The following is a 21,804-nucleotide window of genomic DNA, read 5'->3' as shown; positions in this document are numbered from 1 at the left end:
GCCGGCGTGAGCCGGGAGGTGATTGTTCACAAGCCGAACGTACTCTCCACCGCCGCCCGATCAAGCGAGAAATGAGGAACTCCTCCGCCGAGAAGGACGACGCCATCAAGGCCGAAGTAGATAAGTTACTAGCGGCAGGTTTTATCATGCCTTGTACTTATCCTGAATGGTTAGCCAATGTTGTAATGGTGAAGAAGTCATCGGGGGCATGGAGAATGTGTGTAGACTTCACCAACCTTAATAAAGCATGCCCCAAAGATTGCTATCCCTTGCCTCGAATAGATAGTTTGATCGACGCCACGGCGGGCTACACCATGCTGAGCCTGCTGGACACCTTCTCGGGGTATCACCAAGTGTTTATGGCCGAAGAAGACATGCCTAAATGCGCATTTATCACCGCCAACGGCACATACATGTACAAAATGATGCCGTTTGGTTTGAAGAACACCGGAGCAACGTACACGAGGCTGGTGGACAAAGTGTTCCAAAACCAAAAAGGGCGAAACATTGAGGCTTACGTCGACGATGCTATTGTAAAAAGCAAGTCCGACAAATGAGCATCTGGCCGATTTACACGAGACATTTTGTTCACTAAGGAAATACAAGATGAAGCTCAACCCAATGAAATGCAACTTCGGTGTCCGGGCAGGTAAATTCCTAGGTGTACTTGTCAGTGCCAGGGGCATAGATGCCAATCCAGACAAAGTCCGAGCAATCCTAGACCTGCCGGAACCAAGGAATCGAAAAGAGGTTATGATGCTGACCGGGAGAATGGCGGCTCTCGCTCGTTTCATCTCTCGGTCAGCCGACAAAAGCACCCTATTTTTCAAGGTGCTGAAAGGAAATAAAGACTTCAGCTGGGGGGAGGAACAGAGCACGGCTTTCAAACAACTAAAAGCTCACCTTCAGACTCTTCCAACTCTGTCCAGGCCGATCTTCGGGGAGACGCTATACCTATACATAGCGATTACCTCGGCCACGGTCGGCCGCCATCATCGTCAGGGAAGAAGACAAACAACAACACCCAATCTACTTCGTCAGCCATACACTGCTGCCCGCCGAGAGAAATTACCCACTAATTGAAAAAGCAGCCTTCGCCGTTATCGTCGCCACAAGGAAGTTAAAACCCTACTTCGATGCACACCCCGTGACGGTCCTAACCGATCAGCCGTTGGAGAAAGCTTTGGAAAAATTCGAGCAATCCGGCAGGCTCATCAAATGGGCAGTGGAACTCTCTGGTTTCGGCATTCAGTACAAACCAAGGCCTTCGATAAAGGGGCAAGCGCTTGCAGATTTCCTGGCCGAATGCACGTATCAGGAAGAGCCAAACCCAGGCATATGGGAGGTCTACACCGACGGCTCCTCCACGACGAATAGCTCAGGAGCCGGCATCCTTATCATCAGCCCAAACGGGGACGAGTTTGAGTACGCCTTGAAATTCACCTTCTCGGCCTCGAACAATGAGTCCGAATACGAGGCGGTGATAACCGAGTCGAGCTAGCTAGGGTCTGCGGAGCGAACACATTGTGTTGAAAACTGACTCGCTATTGGTTACCAACCAAATCAGAGGGGAGTATGAGGCTCGGGACGACGGAATGGTAAGATACCTAGAGAGGGTAAAAGCCGACGTAGCCAAATTGAAATCCTTCCAAATCCAGTGCGTTCCCAGATCCGAGAACAACCGGGCCGACGCTCTCTCAAACCGGCCACTCAACCATCAAGAATGTCACCAACCGTGTTTGGTAGATATCGAGAATGCGAAAAGCATCACTGAGACCGTCGGCATGGTGGGTAACATAGAGACCGAGACAACGTGGATGACTCCGATAATGAGATACAAGCTCACAGGTGAATTGCCGGAGGGCCGCAATCCCTCAGCCAAAATAAAAAGGATCGCCGCCAGGTACCTGGTGTTCGAAGGGGAACTGTACAGAAGATCCGTAATAAGACCACTCTTGAAGTGTGTCGGTCCGGCCGACGCAGAACTGATACTGACAGAAATTCACGAAGGCATCTGTGGACATCACATGGGGGCAAGAACACTAGCCCACAAAGCTCTCCGAGCTGGCTACTTCTGGCCCACCATGCTTCAAGATTCCAGAACGAAGACCAAGAAGTGCACGAACTGTCAGATGCACGCCCCGGTGATACACGCTCCCTCCAGAGACCTGCAACCGGTGCTTAGCCCCCTTCCTTTCGCACAGTGGGGGATGGATATGCTAGGGCCATTTCCAACGGCCTCCGGAGGAAGGAAGTTCTTAATCGTCGCCGTTGACTACTTCACCAAATAGGTTGAGGCCGTGGCGATGCATTTTGCGAAGACCACAAAGAAATTCCGAAAGGTAATCTGGGAAAACGTTATAACCCGCTTCGGATTGCCCCAAGTTATGGTATTTGACCACGGTCGAGAATTTTGGAGCGACCTGATAATGAACTGGTTAGAGGAGCTTGGCATCAAGTTTGCGTATTCCTCCGTCTGCCACCCGCAGTAACGGGCGGCGAGGCGACAACAAAACCATCCTCAACAGTTTGAAGAAGACAGTTGAAGACCTTAAGGGAAGATGGGCCGATGAACTACCCGGCGTCCTGTGGTCCCTTCGAACCACGGAGAAAGAAGCAACGGGATACACCCCCTTCTGTAACACCCCGCACTTTCCTTATATTTTAAATAAACTTTTAAGTAATTTTTATTAAATAATTATTATTTAAAGCTTATTTTCATAAAATATCGTAACGGTAATAATAGTGTAGATTTTTAATAATATTATTCTCCGTCTCGAGTTATAGTAGACTTGGGACAAAAATTCTAGTGGATACCGACTCATTTTGAGTTATTGGGCTTAACTTGACTCATGGGCCTTTTTCCCCTCTTTTCTCTACACAAAACCTCAACTAAACCCTCACAACTTCATCTCCCTCACTTGTAATTTCTGAAATTTCCCAACAACCACCCCACCATTGTTGAACCTTCCCTTACTAACCCTAAAACCACCATATCTCACTCAATTCTTCACCAATCTCGTTCCTTTTCGCGCCATTCTCTTCCTTTTCTCATTTCCTTTCTTTCTAAGGGAGAACTTGGACAACCCGGAGGAGGATAGCTACATCATTGACGAGTCTTTAGAAGATTGAAGTGCAAAAAGGTAACGGTGATGGGTTACTCGACTTTTATGTTAGAATTGTGTGGTTTTATGTAGTTATAATCTCATATGAATGTTAAAAGTTGTATCTTTCATGATTGGTGCTAATTTGGATGTTGAATATCATGCTTGTTTGCAATTCTCACATGTTTGGATGAAAATCTCATGCTACATCTCTTGAATCCGAAATTACCCATTCACATGCTCAAATATGTTGTTTTTCCGAGTTAGAATCATGCTAGGATACGTAAACAATTGATGGGAAACGATTTTTGTTGGTTTCAAATGGTTTGGAAGTGTTATGCATTGAACCCGTGTGTTTGTAGTCCCAGTAGGGTGATGCGTGGCGGTCTCTTGGCCACTGGGAGTTTCTGTAAGTTTTGAGCATATTTTAGAAAGGTCAGTAGTCCCAGTAGGTGATCGGCGTGGCACGGTCTCTTGACCACTGGGAGTACACCGAGTATTTTTAGGTGATTTTGAGATTTGGTCAGTAGTCCCAGTAGGGTGACCGGGGGGGTGACCGGTGGGAGTACATCAAGGTCTTTTTGTGTTTTTGGAAATTTGGTCGTATTCCCAGTAGGGTGACCAATAGGGTGACCTACTGGGAGTGCACTAAAGGTTTTTATGAGTTTTTGAAATTTGGTTGTAGTCCCAGCCGGGTGACCGGCGGCCGGTCTACTGACCGGCTGGGAGTGCACTGTAAGTTTTATTAAATTTCTGATTTTGGCATGTTGTCCCAGCCGGTGGCCCGGCGGCCGGTACACCACCCGGCTGAGAGTCCCCTGTTTGTTCTATTTCACTTGCGACTTCTAAAAATGATTGAGCTATGCATGCATCTTCTTTCCTATTGATAATTGGTTACTTTAAGACTCATTAATGTTATGATCATGCATAATGGTATTGGTTCTTGTTCGGACCCGAGTGTGACGTTTTACATTGTGAGACTACTCGACATTCCCTATTTATTTGCCCTCGGACATTGGGTCACGGTTAGGTGCCATTGTTTCCGAGTTGGGCTATTTTTCCTTCCGCCTTTTCGGACCGGGGGTCACGGTTAGGTGACAAGGTTCCGCTTGAGGTTACTCGAGTTCAGGCACGGTTAGGTGTACCATATTTCGAGTCTTGGATACGATTTGGTATCGTTTGTCGAATCGGGTGTCGTCCATCCCGAGAGTCTGGCCAGGTTTAGACTAGGACCGTATTATGATCGTCGTCCTACCAAGAGGTTGGAGTCTAGAGGGTTGTCTTGTTTGAGTCTATACTTTGTAAATTGTCTTACATGTGAGTCGGGTTGATGTGTGACAGTTTGATCTAATGATTCTTCTCTCATTTATGCGTAACTACTCTTATTGCATGTTGTATACTAATCATGATCCTCTCGTCACCGTAAGTATGTTACTCTCATGCTTGTTTATTTAATTAAATTCTTAATTACTTGTATTTTGACATATTGTGGCTGGGAGAACCCTGAGTTACTCCCCACTGACTGTGGCTTTCATATTTATTATGAATGACAGGTTGGTGATGAAGCTTAAGTGGGCAAGACCGTGTGAGCTAGCGAGTTCTTACCTCGGACCTTATTAGTTATTACATAATAGACTCACCTACTCTTGAACTTATGTTAATTCGTGGGATATCTTTTCCCCAATAAATAGACTTGTGTTGTAAACTTAAACTTAACTAACTAAACTTATTTATCGTGTTGGTGATGCCCCGCGTTGGACTTCGTTAGAAGTCTTAAAAGTTTTAAAAATCTCGTGTTTCCGCCACGATTTACTAGTTACTTTTAGTTACCTCATCGAGGGGTGTCACAGTTGGTATCGAGCATATATTGCTCCCGACGCACACACGTGTACCCCAACTTAAAATTCTCACTTGACCTTGAATAATGAATGAGAGATGGGTAGAATTAAGGACCTAAGTTGGTAGCCTTTTTGTGTATGTTTTGTGTTAGGTTCTAACTTGTTTGCTCTTGTGCAAGATGGCACGACCAACCCAAGTGGAAAATGCTATCATGCAAGCCCTCACTCAAGTACTTGCTAATCAACAAAATGCTCAACCCGCTCCCCTTGCACCCGAAGCTAACCGTCAAGGAAGTTATGCTTGGATTGCAAGTCAACTAGCAAGGAACAAGGCTAAGACCTATGGTGGTGAAGTGGATCCCGTTGCTCTCTCGGAGTGGTTTCGTGATATGGAGAAGAACTTCTCTCTATTTGATGCCCGAGAGGAGGACAAGGTGAGGTTAGCCTCTCACTTTCTTGTGAAGGAAGCCGATAGGTGGTGGACTTTGACCGGTCCTACCGCTACTCAAGACCCCAACTTTGATTGGAACCGCTTCAAGTCACTTGTGGAGACCCGCTTCTACCCTAAGGAGCTCAAGCAACAAAGATTGAAGGAATTCATGGACTTCAAACAAGGGAAGCTATCAATTCAAGCCTACACCGACAAGTTTAATGAACTTGCTCATTATGCCTCCAAGTTCGTGAAAGATGAAGAGGATCGTGTCTACTTCTACAAGAACAAGTTGAATCCTAAGGTGGAAAGCATGGTGAGAAGAAGCTCAACTACCTTTGTGGAAGTTTATGATGATGCCATTTGGGCCGAAAGCTCTTTGAAGGCCATTGAAGAAGATTCCAAAATCCACTCCTCTTCTCATTCTTACCGTTCTAACTTTCATGGCAAGAGACCATTTGTGCCTTCTACTCCAAACTATGCCAACAAGAGAAGGTTTGTGCCAAGGATGCAAGACCATGGAGGACAAGGACCAAGAGTTCAAGAGCCTCGAGGACAAGTTCCCACACCAACTAATGAACTTGAGAAGGACCGTAAGTGCTACCATTGTAGACAAGCTCTACACCCCGGAGTTGGATGCTATGGCAAGCCCTTGACTTGCTTTCATTGCAAGAAGCCCGGACATCGTGTTGCCGATTGCCCCGAGAAGAAGAATGCCCCTACTCCAAATGCTAGGCCAAGAGGAACTATCTTTGTCATGAGTCGAGCCGAAGCCGCCGCTCATCCCGATATCATTACGGGTATGTTCTCAATTTTTGATCAACCTTGCCTCATTTTATTTGATACCGGCGCATCTTTATCTTTTATATCTTCCAAGTTCTCGGAAAAGCTAGCCATTGAACCAATTCCTAGTGAGGAAACTTCTATATCCTTACCTTCCGGAGAAATGTTCTCTTGTACCCTCACTTTCTCCGACATTCCTATCTCTATTTCTAGAACCTTGTTCCTGCTAACCTACTTCGTTTTCCCCTTGAGGAATTCGATGTAATTTTGGGTATGGATTGGTTGTCAAAGTATGATGCAAGATTCGAGTGTAGAGACCAAAAGATTCGCCTCAAGAGTCCGTTAGGCACTCGTGTGTCCTATAGAGGAGTCCGTTCCCAAGAAGGTGTGAAGTTGATTTCCGCTTTGAAGTTGATGAGTATGAGGAGGAAAGGTTACCAAATCTTTCTTTGTGTGGTGACTTCTACCTCCCCTTCCTTACCAAAGATCGAAGAAGTGCCCGTGGTTTGTGAGTTCCCCGATGTCTTTCCCGAAGAATTGCCCGGAATTCCTCCCGAGCGTGATGTTGAGTTTTCTATCGACCTTGTGCCCGGAACCGGACCGATTGCTAAAGCCCCGTACCGTATGGCGCCAACCGAATTGAAGGAGTTGAGAAAGCAACTTGATGAGATGATTGAGAAAGGATTCATTAGACCTAGTGCCTCGCCTTGGGGTGCTCCTGTTCTCTTTGTGAAGAAGAAAGATGGATCCATGAGACTTTGCATTGACTACCGTGAGCTTAACCGTGTTACCATCAAGAACAAGTATCCTCTACCAAGGATTGAAGATTTGTTTGATCAACTCAAAGGTGCTTCTACTTTCTCCAAGATTGATTTGAGATCCGGTTATCACCAAATTCCCGTTCGTGAGTCCGATATCCCCAAGACCGCCTTTAGCACGAGATATGGACATTTCGAGTTTAAGGTGATGCCCTTTGGTTTAACCAATGCCCCTTCTATCTTCATGGACCAAATGAACCGGACTTTCTGTGAGTTCTTAGACAAGTGTGTTGTGGTCTTCATTGACGATATCCTCATCTATTCCAAGTCCGAAGAAGAGCATGCCGATCACCTCCGTATCATTTTGGGAATCCTCCGTCGTCAAAAGTGGTTTGCCAAATTCTCAAAGTGTGAATTTTGGTTGTCTAAGGTGTCTTTTCTAGGCCATGTAATATCTAAGGATGGTGTCATGGTGGATCCTTCGAAGATTGAAGCCGTGATTGAGTGGAAGAGTCCAACCGATGTTGGTGAGATCCGTAGTTTCTTGGGTTTGGCGGGTTACTACCGTCGCTTTGTGAAAGATTTTTCCAAGCTTGCTAGACCCATGACTCAACTTTTGAAGAAGGAGACCAAGTTTGTGTGGACCGAAGCTTGTGAAAGTGCATTCCAAGAGTTGAAGAAGAGGTTGACTACCGCCCCCGTGTTGACCTTGCCCGAGGATGGAGTTGACTTTGATGTGTTTTGTGATGCTTCTAAGATGGGTTTGGGTTGTGTTCTCATGCAAAATAGAAGAGTTGTTGCCTATGCTTCGCGACAATTGAGAGTTCATGAGGTGAACTATCCCACTCATGATTTGGAATTAGCCGCCATTGTTCATGCCTTGAAGATGTGGAGACACTACCTCATTGGAGTCCATTGCCGTATCTACTCCGACCATAAGAGTTTGAGGTACATCTTCACCCAAAAGGATTTGAATATGAGACAACGACGATGGTTGGAATTGGTGAATGATTACGACATGGAGTTGTTGTATCATGAAGGAAAGGCAAATGTGGTTGCCGATGCCCTTAGTAGGAAGTCTACTCATTCCTTGAGTGCTATTCGTGTGCTCCCCGATGACCTTTGTACCGAGTTTCGTAAGTTAGGTTTGCAACTTGTAGAGAGTGGTTTTGATTATCTTGGTGCTATGGTTGCCGAGCCCGTTCTTCACCGTGAGATTCTAGATAGCCTTGTGGACGATGCTACCTTTAAAAGTTTTCAAGCCAAGCTTCTTGAAGGGAAAGCAAAGGATTGTGAGATTGATGCTAGAGGTTACCTTCGTTACCGAGGACGCATATATGTGCCCGATGCCGTTGACTTGAGGAAGAGAGTTCTAGAAGAAGCTCATCTATCCCCTTATTCGATTCACCCCGGAGGAGACAAGATGTATAAAGATTTGAAGCTTCAGTTTTGGTGGCCTAACATGAAGAATGACATTGTGTCATATGTTGGAAGATGTCTTACTTGTCAACAAGTGAAGATCGAGCATAAGAGACCCGGTGGTTTGCTACAACCATTGGAGGTTCCTTTATGGAAGTGGGAGTCCATTTCCATGGATTTTGTGATGGCTTTGCCTAAGACTGTTGGTGGAAAGGATGCCGTATGGGTTGTTGTGGATAGGTTGACCAAGTGTGCTAGGTTCATTCCTATCAAAGAGACTTGGAGTTTAGACCGTCTTGCTAGTGCTTATGTTGAAGAGATCGTTCGTTACCATGGTGTTCCTAAGGAGATCGTTTCGGATCGTGACCCGAGGTTTTGTTCGAGATTTTGGAAAGCTTTGCAAGATGCTATGGGTAGTAAGTTGTTGATGAGTACCGCTTTTCATGCCGCTACCGATGGACAATCCGAGAGGACAATTCAAACTCTAGAAGACTTGTTGCGTGCTTGTGCCCTTGATTTTCATTCTAGTTGGGAGAAGAGCTTACCTTTGGTGGAATTTTCTTACAACAATAGTTATCATGCTTCTATCAAGATGGCCCCTTATGAAGCCCTTTATGGAAGGAAATGCCGTAGTCCAATTTGTTGGGACCAAGCAAGTGATGTCCGTGATCTAGGACCCGACAAGTTAGCCGAGACGATTGATCAAGTGAAGCTCATCCGTGAAAGAATGAAAGCCGCCCAAGATCGCTGAAATCCTATGCCGATGTTCGCCGTCGACCCTTGGAATTTGAAGTCGGAGATAAAGTGTTCTTGAAAGTGTCCCCGATGAAAGGAGTAAAGAGATTTGGAGTCAAAGGGAAGTTGAGTCCAAAGTACATTGGACCTTATGAAGTGATAAAGAGGATTGGTGCCGTGGCTTATAAGTTGGATTTGCCCCAGAGTTTGGGTAAAGTTCATGATGTCTTTCATGTTTCTCAACTTAGGAAATACATTAGCGACCCTAGTCATGTGTTGCAAAATGAGATTCCCGAGCTTGAGCCTAGTCTTTCCTTCGAGGAGAGACCGATTAAGATTTTGGATAAGAAGGAGAAGAAGCTAAGGAGCAAAGTGGTGCCCTTGGTGAAGGTTTTGTGGAAGTGTGGTGATGTAGAAGAAGAGACTTGGGAGCCGGAGGCTTCCATGCGTGTCAAGTACCCTAGTTTGTTTTCTTAAGGTAATGCCTTTTCGTTTCAAGTTTCGAGGGCGAAACTTTTTAAAAGGTGGGATGATTGTAACACCCCGCACTTTCCTTATATTTTAAATAAACTTTTAAGTAATTTTTATTAAATAATTATTATTTAAAGCTTATTTTCATAAAATATCGTAACGGTAATAATAGTGTAGATTTTTAATAATATTATTCTCCGTCTCGAGTTATAGTAGACTTGGGACGAAAATTCTAGTGGATACCGACTCATTTTGAGTTATTGGGCTTAACTTGACTCATGGGCCTTTTTCCCCTCTTTTCTCTACACAAAACCTCAACTAAACCCTCACAACTTCATCTCCCTCACTTGTAATTTCTGAAATTTCCCAACAACCACCCCACCATTGTTGAACCTTCCCTTACTAACCCTAAAACCACCATATCTCACTCAATTCTTCACCAATCTCGTTCCTTTTCGCGCCATTCTCTTCCTTTTCTCATTTCCTTTCTTTCTAAGGGAGAACTTGGACAACCCGGAGGAGGATAGCTACATCATTGACGAGTCTTTAGAAGATTGAAGTGCAAAAAGGTAACGGTGATGGGTTACTCGACTTTTATGTTAGAATTGTGTGGTTTTATGTAGTTATAATCTCATATGAATGTTAAAAGTTGTATCTTTCATGATTGGTGCTAATTTGGATGTTGAATATCATGCTTGTTTGCAATTCTCACATGTTTGGATGAAAATCTCATGCTACATCTCTTGAATCCGAAATTACCCATTCACATGCTCAAATATGTTGTTTTTCCGAGTTAGAATCATGCTAGGATACGTAAACAATTGATGGGAAACGATTTTTGTTGGTTTCAAATGGTTTGGAAGTGTTATGCATTGAACCCGTGTGTTTGTAGTCCCAGTAGGGTGACCGTGGCTTGGTCTCTTGACCACCGGGAGTTTCTGTAAGTTTTGAGCATATTTTAGAAAGGTCAGTAGTCCCAGTAGGGTGACCGGCGGCTCTTCTCTTGACCGGGGGAGTACACCGAGTATTTTTAGGTGATTTTGAGATTTGGTTGTAGTCCCAGTAGGTGACCGGCGGGGGTGACCTATTGGGAGTACACTCAAGGTCTTTTTGTGTTTTTGGAAATTTGGTCGTATTCCCAGTAGGGTGGCCGGACAATGAATGGTGACCTACTGGGAGTGCACTAAAGGTTTTTATGAGTTTTTGAAATTTGGTTGTAGTCCCAGTAGGGTGATGGCGGCAGGTCTCTTGACCGGCTGGGAGTGCACTTGTAAGTTTTATTAAATTTCTGATTTTGGCATGTTGTCCCAGCCGGTGGCCCGGCGGCCGGTACACCACCCGGCTGGGAGTCCCCTGTTTGTTCTATTTCACTTGCGACTTCTAAAAATGATTGAGCTATGCATGCATCTTCTTTCCTATTGATAATTGGTTACTTTAAGACTCATTAATGTTATGATCATGCATAATGGTATTGGTTCTTGTTCGGACCCGAGTGTGACGTTTTACATTGTGAGACTACTCGACATTCCCTATTTATTTGCCCTCGGACATTGGGTCACGGTTAGGTGCCATTGTTTCCGAGTTGGGCTATTTTTCCTTCCGCCTTTTCGGACCGGGGGTCACGGTTAGGTGACAAGGTTCCGCTTGAGGTTACTCGAGTTCGGGCACGGTTAGGTGTACCATATTTCGAGTCTTGGATACGATTTGGTATCGTTTGTCGAATCGGGTGTCGTCCATCCCGAGAGTCTGGCCAGGTTTAGACTAGGACCGTATTATGATCGTCGTCCTACCAAGAGGTTGGAGTCTAGAGGGTTGTCTTGTTTGAGTCTATACTTTGTAAATTGTCTTACATGTGAGTCGGGTTGATGTGTGACAGTTTGATCTAATGATTCTTCTCTCATTTATGCGTAACTACTCTTATTGCATTTTGTATACTAATCATGATCCTCTCGTCACCGTAAGTATGTTACTCTCATGCTTGTTTATTTAATTAAATTCTTAATTACTTGTATTTTGACATATTGTGGCTGGGAGAACCCTGAGTTACTCCCCACTGACTGTGGCTTTCATATTTATTATGAATGACAGGTTGGTGATGAAGCTTAAGTGGGCAAGACCGTGTGAGCTAGCGAGTTCTTACCTCGGACCTTATTAGTTATTACATAATAGACTCACCTACTCTTGAACTTATGTTAATTCGTGGGATATCTTTTCCCCAATAAATAGACTTGTGTTGTAAACTTAAACTTAACTAACTAAACTTATTTATCGTGTTGGTGATGCCCCGCGTTGGACTTCGTTAGAAGTCTTAAAAGTTTTAAAAATCTCGTGTTTCCGCCACGATTTACTAGTTACTTTTAGTTACCTCATCGAGGGGTGTCACACCTTCCACCTAGTCTACGGCTCCGAAGCGGTCCTGCCGATCGAAGCCACGGTGCCGACGTTCAGAACGGCCACTTTTGACCCAGTTGAAAACGAGGAGGGCCTAAGAGCTTCCCTAGACCTGGTCGGAGAAAGCCGAGACACGGCACGCCTCAACTTGGCCGTATATCAGAACCGGATGAAGAGAGCCTACAACCGAAGAGTCCACAAAAGGGACTTAAAAATAGGAGACCTAGTCCTAAGGAAGTCGGCTGCCACCAACAAAGGAAATATTCATGGCAAACTGACGGCCAACTGGGAGGGTCCCTACAAAGTGGTCGAAGAGATGAGGCCGGGTACATACCGGCTGACAGACATGGGAGGTGTGCCTTTGATGAGCCATTGGAACACCGATAACCTGAGAAAATACTTTGTATAGCGGCGGAGGTGTCCAAACCCATTGTGGACACCCCAACGCACGATCATAACAAACAAATGAATCGCCCAAGTTCTCCATCAAAGTGTCTGTCCCCTCCACAATTTGCCACCAGAAGGAAACTCGAAGGGAAGAATCGCTATCGAAGCCGCAACCCCGATTACCTCGGTCAAAGCCGAGAGCGACGGGGAACACGCCGGCCGATACGCTAAAGGAGAAACGTATACTCAGCGCAATTGAGACGCCAATCTAGCGGTCAATATGCCTACACAGTTACGAACGCTATCGAAGCCGCAACCCCGATTACCTCGGTCAAAGCCGAGAGCGACGGGGAACACGCCGGCCGATACGCTAAAAGAGAAACGTATACTCAGCGCAATTGAGACGCCAATCTAGCGGTCAATATGCCTACACAGTTACGAACGCTATCGAAGCCGCAACCCCGATTACCTCGGTCAAAGCCGAGAGCGACGGGGAACACGCCGGCCGATACGCTAAAAGAGAAACGTATACTCAGCGGCAATGGAGACGCCAATCTAGCGGTCATTTTGCCTACACGTTACGAACGCTATCGAAGCCGCAACCCCGATTACCTCGGTCAAAGCCGAGAGCGACGGGGAACACGCCGCCGATACGCTAAAAGAGAAACGTATACTCGCCGCAATTGAGACGCCAATCTAGCGGTCAATATGCCTACACGATTCTGAACGCTATCGGCCGCAACCCCGATTACCTCGGTCAAAGCCGAGAGCGACGGGGAACACGTCGGCCGATACGCTAAAGGAGAAACGTATACTCGCGCAATTGAGACGCCAATCTAGCGGTCAATATGCCTACATTCTATTTAACGCTATCGAAGCCGCAACCCCGATTACCTCGGTCAAAGCCGAGAGCGACGGGAACACGCCGCCGATACGCTAAAAGAGAAACGTATACTCGCCGCAATTGAGACGCCAATCTAGCGGTCAATATGCCTACATTAGCGATTTAACGCTATCGGCCGCAACCCCGATTACCTCGGTCAAAGCCGAGAGCGACGGGGAACACGCCGACCGATACGCTAAAAGAGAAACGTATACTCGCCGCAATTGAGACGCCAATCTAGCGGTCAATATGCCTACACAGATTCTTAACGCTATCGGCCGCAACCCCGATTACCTCGGTCAAAGCCGAGAGCGACGGGGAACACGCCGCCGATACGCTAAAAGAGAACGTATACTCGCGCAATTGAGACGCCAATCTAGCGGTCAATATGCCTACACGATTCTTAACGCTATCGGCCGCAACCCCGATTACCTCGGTCAAAGCCGAGAGCGACGGGGAACACGCCGCCGATACGCTAAAGGAGAAACGTATACTCGAGCCGCACCGAGACGCCAATCTAGCGGTCAATATGCCTACACAGTTACGAACGCTATCGAAGCCGCAACCCCGATTACCTCGGTCAAAGCCGAGAGCGACGGGGAACACGCCGGCCGATACGCTAAAAGAGAAACGTATACTCAGCGCAATTGAGACGCCAATCTAGCGGTCAATATGCCTACACAGTTACGAACGCTATCGAAGCCGCAACCCCGATTACCTCGGTCAAAGCCGAGAGCGACGGGGAACACGCCGGCCGATACGCTAAAAGAGAAACGTATACTCAGCGCAATTGAGACGCCAATCTAGCGGTCAATATGCCTACACAGTTACGAACGCTATCGAAGCCGCAACCCCGATTACCTCGGTCAAAACCGAGAGCGACGGGGAACACGCCGGCCGATACGCTAAGAAGGAAACGTATACTCAGCGCAATTGAGACGCCAATCTAGCGGTCAATATGCCTACACAGTTACGAACGCTAAAGACGTTGAACACAGTTGAGACATGCACTCAAACTGCCTCGGTCATGCCGAGTGTAAAAACGAACGCACTCAATTAATAACGCGAAAAGACAAACGAGAGACTGTGATCGAAGCCCCGGCCAAGCCAAAGGCCGATAAGATAACTTTATTAAATATGATTGCAAGGAGAGTACAAACGACGGCCGTCCCCATGAGGGTAGCCTAAACTCTACCTACCAAAGCTTTACAAAAGCGAAGAAACAAAAAAGCAAAAGATTACAGACTTGGGATTTGAAGCGCCAAAAGGATGGCAGGGAGAGAAGGCTCAATAATTGGCCCCCGAACAACTAAAGCTATCCGAGACGCCGGGTGAGTCTGGTGACGACCGCCCGTCTCCCTATGCCTGTCGTTGCCCTCCATCAGTAGCAACAGCATCTTCGGTGGCCGGTTTTGGGGAAGGCTGAGCATCTTCAAGCAACTTCGGCCCCTCACCCTCCTTCACTTTCGCATCATCGGCCGCCTTGGCCTCAGCTATCTGAGCCGCCTTCGCTGCCTCTGCCTTCTCTGCAGCCGCTGCTTCCGCGGCCTCGGCCATCTCGTCCAGGAGTTGGTCAAATTTCTCCCACGGGAAGGAGCCGTCGGGGACGGCCCTTTTGATTGCCTCCCTGGTCGCCTCCTCGGCCCGGTCCCGGAATCGGACGCACATTTTAGGGAGGAGATCATCTTGAAGCATTTCAATGTCCTTCTCTTTTTGAGCAAGGATAGCTGCGTGTCCCCGAGCACCTCCGCCGCTTCGAATCGATCCTCCCACTCGTCCCTCTTGGCAACCACAGCGTCGTAGGCACCTTTATACCGTCCCGCTCCTCCAACATCTTGGCCGTGGCGCCATCAAGCATCCTCAACTTTGGCCCTCTCGGCCCTCGGCAGCTTCTCGCTTCCTCCGCACGCCTCTTGGCGCATGAAGATCCGGCTTAGCCTTCCCGGCTTCCCCCTCGCAGCGAGAGAGATCAAGCTTGAGCTTTGCAATCGGCGGCCCGGATTGGGCCATGGCCTTTTCTTGCTCCATGATGAGGGAGGCGGCTAGACGACTCCATCTCCCCAACCTCTTATATATTTTCTCGCCCTCCGCCACGAGCTCGGTAGGAGTAACCTTCTCAGGGTGAGGAGTCCACGACGACGTTTTGGTCACTCGCCTTCTCAATCGCCTTCTCAGTCGCTTCCCTACTTGCCGTTCGGTGAGAACGGCATGCCGCGACGATGGATCTACAAAAAATTTACACAAAGCATCCATGTCACCATGCATTGACACGTCAGAAAGCCTGTCGTCAGGAATGTCCAACGAGCCGGCTAAATCCGAACCACGGGTTAGATCCGTACCGATTCGAATCCTCTTAGTTGGAGGGTGGTGGAAACAGTTTCTCCACGGCAACGGTGGAAGCAGACGGTGGGTCTTTCCTCTTCTTCGGAGAAGGGACCTTAGCAACGGTCACCTCCCCTCGCAATGTTGATCACCTCCACACGATCCTTTTCGACCACCGGGGTCGAAGAGGGAGTTGCCATTGATACAGCCGCCGACTTGGACGCTGCCCTCTTTGATCTCTTCGGCACGCCACCAAGAACCCGTGCTTGAGCCGTCTCCGGATCCAACGCCCTCGTCTGTTTGTCCATGAGTTCGTTAGGGGACAGTCGGCGATCTTTCAACTCAGCCGTAGGACGCCGACAACCTTCCCGTCCTTGTCAAGCCCCGCCTCTTCAAGTCCTTCTCAGACAGATCCCGCCCAAACCGATCTGCAAGAAATCAAACAAGAGTTACATAAAGGAAGTAAAACAAGGCTCTGAAAAAGGAACATAACAAGCAAAGGTGGGCCTCACACCGACCCCACTCACCCCAGTTGAGGGCCGGTATGAGGCCGACGCGGCATAGCAGCTCGTCTTGAAGAATAATCTGAGTCGGGGGCAGCCATCCCTCCTCAGCATCAAATAGCTGCATTGCCCGCTTCTCATCCGCAGTATGGGGGACAAAAGAAGCGTCCATCTTAACCTTGCTACCCCGGGAGACGTGTTTCTCATACTCTTCCCGGGTCTCACACCGTAAGTAAACGGGCTCAAAAGACCGAGGCAATGGGTAGTCCTCCCACTTGGACGTACACCCATCGCTCTTGCGATCTTTGCGGAAGTAAGCTTGTTTACTGGAAACATATCCGGCTCCGTCTGCACGCTGTACCACCCCACCTTTCGGGCGAATGACGGCCGAAGACTATGAAGTCGGCGGAATAATTTGACCGTAGGGACCTCCCCTTTAAAGAGACAGAGCCACACAAAGCCGATTATCGTCCTCATGGCCAACGGATGCAGTTGGCCCACGGCAAGATTCATAGCTTTGATGATGGCCATGACGTGTTCGTTCAAAGGAAACCGGAGCCCGTACTCCAAATGCCTGAGGTACACGCCGATATGACCCGGGGGAGGACATCAGACCGCCTGACCCTCCCCAGGGAGAACAATTTTATACCCCTCACCAAGGAAGAAGTGATCTCCGAAAAGAGTTTCTCCGGAGCTGCTTGCGAATTTATTTGTCCAGACACGGTCGAGGCCAGTCGTGCAGGCCTCACCATGATCCGGAATAGTCATCCTCCCACCATCAACGGGAGCCCCCTCACCAGAATCCGGAGTAGTAATCCTCCCACCATCACCGGGAGCCCCCTCATCATCATCCGCATCATCCTCATCCTCCAACTCCTCCAGGAGGGGCAGATCAGCTACGGGAGAAGGAGACCTAGGGCCCCCAAACCTTAGCGGGATGGCCTCCCGTCCCTCCTCCTCATCAAGAAGCGACGGGGAACCCCCCGGCGCAGAAATACCAGTCCCGGCTTCAGAGGACATGATTCACAACAAATTACTAGCAAGAAAAATAAAAAGTTTGCTTGTTTACCTTAAAGAAAAACACTCGCCGGATCAAATACTCCGAAGATTAAGAAGACGAAGACAACCCTTGAAAGTTTGGAGAGATGAAGATTTTGGAGAAAATTTTCGAAAATAAAATGGAGGCCAAAATCACGGAATAACTGCCCTATTTATAGAGAAAAGCCCATGAAGAAGGACCAATCAGGGCACAGCCCATAAAGCGTCAACCAATCAGCGAACATACACGTGTCAAGCATGCAACCGCGGGATGTCAATCGTTGCAACAGTTGAATGTCAATCAATGCAACAGTGACCAAGCGTCTTCAACACGCCCATTCACATCTCTTCGACTATTCATCTCCCTCAACAAATTCCTAGGTATCTAGTCTCCGCCGGCCACCCGATCAACCAAGCTAGGAAGCACCGGCCGGGGGCAATCAAAATCAACCTAAGACTCTCACCCTGGTCTCGGCCAAATCATGTTCTTTTCCACATCGGATACCCTTTACGCATCCATGTGGAGGGTGGATATGGTGTATGATACGGCCTAACAAGAGCCACGCCGATGCACAAGAAGAAGCCGATACAGAAAATTTGTGAAAATTACTTAGTGCAGAATATATGCTCAGCATACATCGGAGCCCATACCACGGCATAGACTACGCTGGGGGCAAATTGATGGGGCATATTCTGCACCGCTGACCAAGTCAACACACTGAGCAAGGTCAAAGATATCCACAAAGAAGTCAACGACTTAGACAGCCTTAGCCGATGCGGCCCATCGGCCTGCTAGCTGGGTCTCGGCGTGACGACCGCCAAGGGACACATACCCGCGTACTCATATCCAAGACCCGTCGGCCGGCCTGCCATAGGTCCATCGGCTGAGGGTAGAACGGTCTTTTCACCTGCTGGCCACTTGGCCACTTGGCCACTACGTGACAAAAGGTGAAAGCCTATAAATACTCCTCAACCTTCATTGAGGAAAGGATCCAACAACTGAACCAAAATATACTATTCATCTGGTAATATCTCCCTTATCTCTCTACAACACATATCTAGCCAAGTGACACAGCTTAATCCTTTAAGTTTACTGACTTGAGCGTCGGAGTGAGTACGCTTGGCACAAAGCCAAGCCCTCAGTTCGTTCATTGTTGCAGGAGAGGCCGAGAGGGACGATAGAAGCAAGAAGGGTTCAACTCAAGACATTATTCTACAAGCCACGGGTGGTAACGATACTTGCTCCGAAATTACACCCGGAACAGTTTGTTAAATTAATTGTTCACCGACTTAGTTTAATCTTCACATGCTAGGATCAAAACTTGGATGTTGCATTGCATGCATATAATCGACAATATATCGAGTATAGACAATTTCCCTAATCATTAGTAGAGGCCGCTATCGAGGCGGGCGGGATTAGGTGTTCGATCAAAAGAGTTTCCTAATACGTACCCTCACCCCTTACTCCAGATCTATGTGAACATCCGTGTTCATTGGCATCCACGAGAGTCATTCTAGACATAGAATGCTAAGGGTAACGAGTTCTTGGTGTTCATGTCACTACTTTGTGTCTTGACATGGCACGTGGTATTCGAACGGTTTCCAATTTTCCACAATAAATTGGTGGCGACTCCACAAATGCAAACGCTTGTTTCCCAAGCACCCTCGTGGCCCCATGTCCACACATTTGTTCTATTATAAAGTATATATGTTAGTGATTTACGTCTTCCTTAAGACGATCTTAACAGAAAATGAAAAAATGTTAATATTTTATAATAAAAAGCGACAATTTAATGATAAAATATTATAATTAAAATTGTCACTTTTTAACCAAAAAATGATGGTAACATCTTTTTAGGGAATTTTTGCATTTTATAGTAAAATTGTCACATATTTGCCTGTTTTATTTTTAGACGAAAAACGGGCCGTTTGAAACAACAATTTATTTATATGGGTCAGATCAAAATACCCTTAAATGCATTAAATTTTACATTAATATTAATAGTCATCACAAAAATTCATTTCATTTTATTTTTCTCATTTTTTATTCAGTCTCTCGATTACTATGAAGGAGCAACTCACACTTTAGCTATCAAACGAACAATTCATACACAGTTAAACTTAATGCTTCTTATATGTTAAATTAGTCATTTAGAAACTCCTATTGCAAATATAAATTGAATATACCTACATACAAAACTTAATCATGTTTTTTAAATAGAATTATTAGAATAATAATATTTAAACTGCATGCCCGTGCAATTTGCACGAGTTGAAAACTAGTTAATACTTTTAAATGGTAACCTAGTAGTTAACATTCAATTTATATTAAGTAATTTAAGTTGAAATATTATTAATTATGGTGAGATTAAAATTCCAGTAGATCTTCTAAGAGATAGTCTCTCGATAAACTTATTGAGTGATCAATTACAAACTAATGAAAAAATGGTACAAAAAGTAGTAAGATGAGTACATATATTATCAAATGGAGTACTAATATAATTGATTACAATTCATGATAAAATAGGTATGATTGTTATGAAAATGTAATACCCGGCCTTTGCGGGACCCGTACTTAGACCTTGGGACTCGTGAATGGAGGTTTAGACCGATAAGAGAGCACTCGGAAAGGAAAGATAGCCTTACACTAGACCCGAGCCTAGACCGATTGGTGTTGCAGCGGATCGAGTGGGTCTACTCGGTCGAGTGAACGGTACACTCAACCGAGTGAGTCCACGCGACCGAGTGGAGTGCTACTCGGCCGAGTGAGTCCACTCGACCGAGTGGACTCGGTACTCGGTCGAGTGCCGCTGTTTTCAGAACACGGGATATAATCCCTTTCTTCCCCTAACTCTAAATCATTTCTACCTTCCTCCTTATCTCTCCAAACTCCCTCCCCTCTCTCTAAAACCCTCACAAACACCTTCTACTTGGCATTCAAGCTTGGATTAGAGGATCTACCACCTTCCTCTTCATCTCTTTCACTTAGTAGGTAAAGATCTCTCCCTTTCTAGTCTTTAAACCCTAACTTTTGGGGGAATTCGTCATGGGTAATTAATTAGCAATTAATAAGTGTATTTGGGGTAATTAAGGAGTAATAATAAGGGGCTTTGTAGTGTACATTAGTATAGAATGTATTGTGATAGTTACCATGTGATTTGTATAGGGTGAGACGGTTCCTTGAGACGGTTTCGGTCCGAATTCGAGTAGCATGAGGAGATTGCTAAAAGGTAGGTTAATCCTACTCAGTTTCAATTATGTAAAGTCAATTATGTTGATGTTATGGTGAGTCTTGCATAATTAGGGCATTTGCATTAAGTTTAGGAATTGGGGACGAATTTCATCCACTTTCAGAGTTAGTCACAAGTCTCATCTTTCCTTCTATGTTTTGTGTGTGACTTCTCTTGTAGCATGTCAAGGAACACGAGGAGCACCCGTAGAAGAAACAACCGCCAACCCCAACCCGAACCGGAGGCACCACCCGCCTTTACCCATCCGGGATATCCGGGGTTAGAATTTGAAAGTTAACCCCATATGAATACCTTCTTAGCCCTCACCGAGAGACGTATGAATGCCACTAGGTGTGTGTCGGAGAGTTCCTTAGAAGCCTTGGGGATAGAGGTGTAAGTGCATGACATCTTTAGCGTACTTAGGATGGAGGGATTGTACAACTTAGCGGAAATAACTACCGCATCCTTACCCTTGAATTTTTGAGCTCCTTCCCCTACAATCCAAAAGACCACACCGTGAGCTTTCGACTCAAGAACACCTCATTTCACCTATCTAGTGATGTCTTTGCGTAGCGGCTAGGTGTAGGAAAAAGAATCACCCATACTCTTGACAAGGTGAAGAAAGAAATGAAAGCCACAAAATACATCGACCTTTACACGGGTAACCGCAATACCGACGTTAGTGCCATGAAAATAAATGATGTGGAACACCCTGTTTTGAAAGTTTTACTTCGCCTTTTGACCAACCTCCTTTACGGGAGAATGGACCACAGTAAACTCAATTCCTCGTAAGTACTACTTCTAAGCTCCTATCTCAACCCATACTATGAGAGGCGTTTTTACTTTAGCCCCGTGTCTATGGTTTACCTAGCGTTTGAAAGGATGACCAAATCCGACAAGTGCTCCTTTGATTGTAGTGCCCTAGTGAGTAGACTAGCCAAGAACCTCTTGGGTTATGATCCGGGGGCAATTGATAGACCCATGAGTACGGAAGTGCCATACTTCGACATTGCCTACATGAAAGGTATGTTTTGGATTGTGGATAGGAAAGACAAAAGAGGGTACTCCTGGAGAGTGAACACAGACTCCTATATGAAGCGCCCCGCAACGGGGGATTGCCCGAAACCTCTCACTTACCCGAACTAGCCCCACCTCGCCCTCCGGCCCGATCCTACCTCATTCCCGAAAGTCTTACTTACACTCTTCGTAGTGAGGCGGCACGAGGGGAACCAACTCCGCAACTCCTTTCTGATCCTCCTAGGACTTTTCCACATGCCCCATCATCCTCCTTTGTGCCCATACCCTCGACGCCCTTTGATCGCCCTAGACACTCCACTTACGCCCCGTCCTCTTCCTTCATGCACGAGCCTTCACCGCACCATGACCCTCTGTAATACTACGGTTTTCCTAAGCTGGCACTCGGCCGATTATGGCCTACTCGGTCGAGTAAGGGGTGTCGTGTATCCTGGTTTGGCTACTGCCCAGGAACACTCGACCGAGTACAGGGTACTA

General features: G+C 46.6%; 2 long non-coding RNA genes across 2 annotated transcripts; both read left to right on the top strand.

Annotated features, from left to right (window-relative positions):
- Positions 1–2,956: 2,956 nt before the first annotated feature.
- On the top strand, positions 2,957–4,820 carry LOC141602727 (uncharacterized). Its single transcript, XR_012524640.1, has 2 exons — positions 2,957–3,143; positions 4,658–4,820. It is a non-coding gene; the product is annotated as an uncharacterized LOC141602727 (long non-coding RNA).
- A 5,100-nt stretch (positions 4,821–9,920) lies between these two features.
- Positions 9,921–11,789, top strand: LOC141602726 (uncharacterized). Its single transcript, XR_012524639.1, has 2 exons — positions 9,921–10,107; positions 11,627–11,789. It is a non-coding gene; the product is annotated as an uncharacterized LOC141602726 (long non-coding RNA).
- The last annotated feature ends 10,015 nt before the right edge of the window (positions 11,790–21,804 follow it).

This window comes from Silene latifolia, chromosome 9, assembly GCF_048544455.1.
Source record: "Silene latifolia isolate original U9 population chromosome 9, ASM4854445v1, whole genome shotgun sequence".
NCBI lineage: Eukaryota > Viridiplantae > Streptophyta > Magnoliopsida > Caryophyllales > Caryophyllaceae > Silene > Silene latifolia.
Note: the sequence above shows the minus strand (reverse complement) of the source record. Positions and strands in the feature narration are given on the sequence as shown.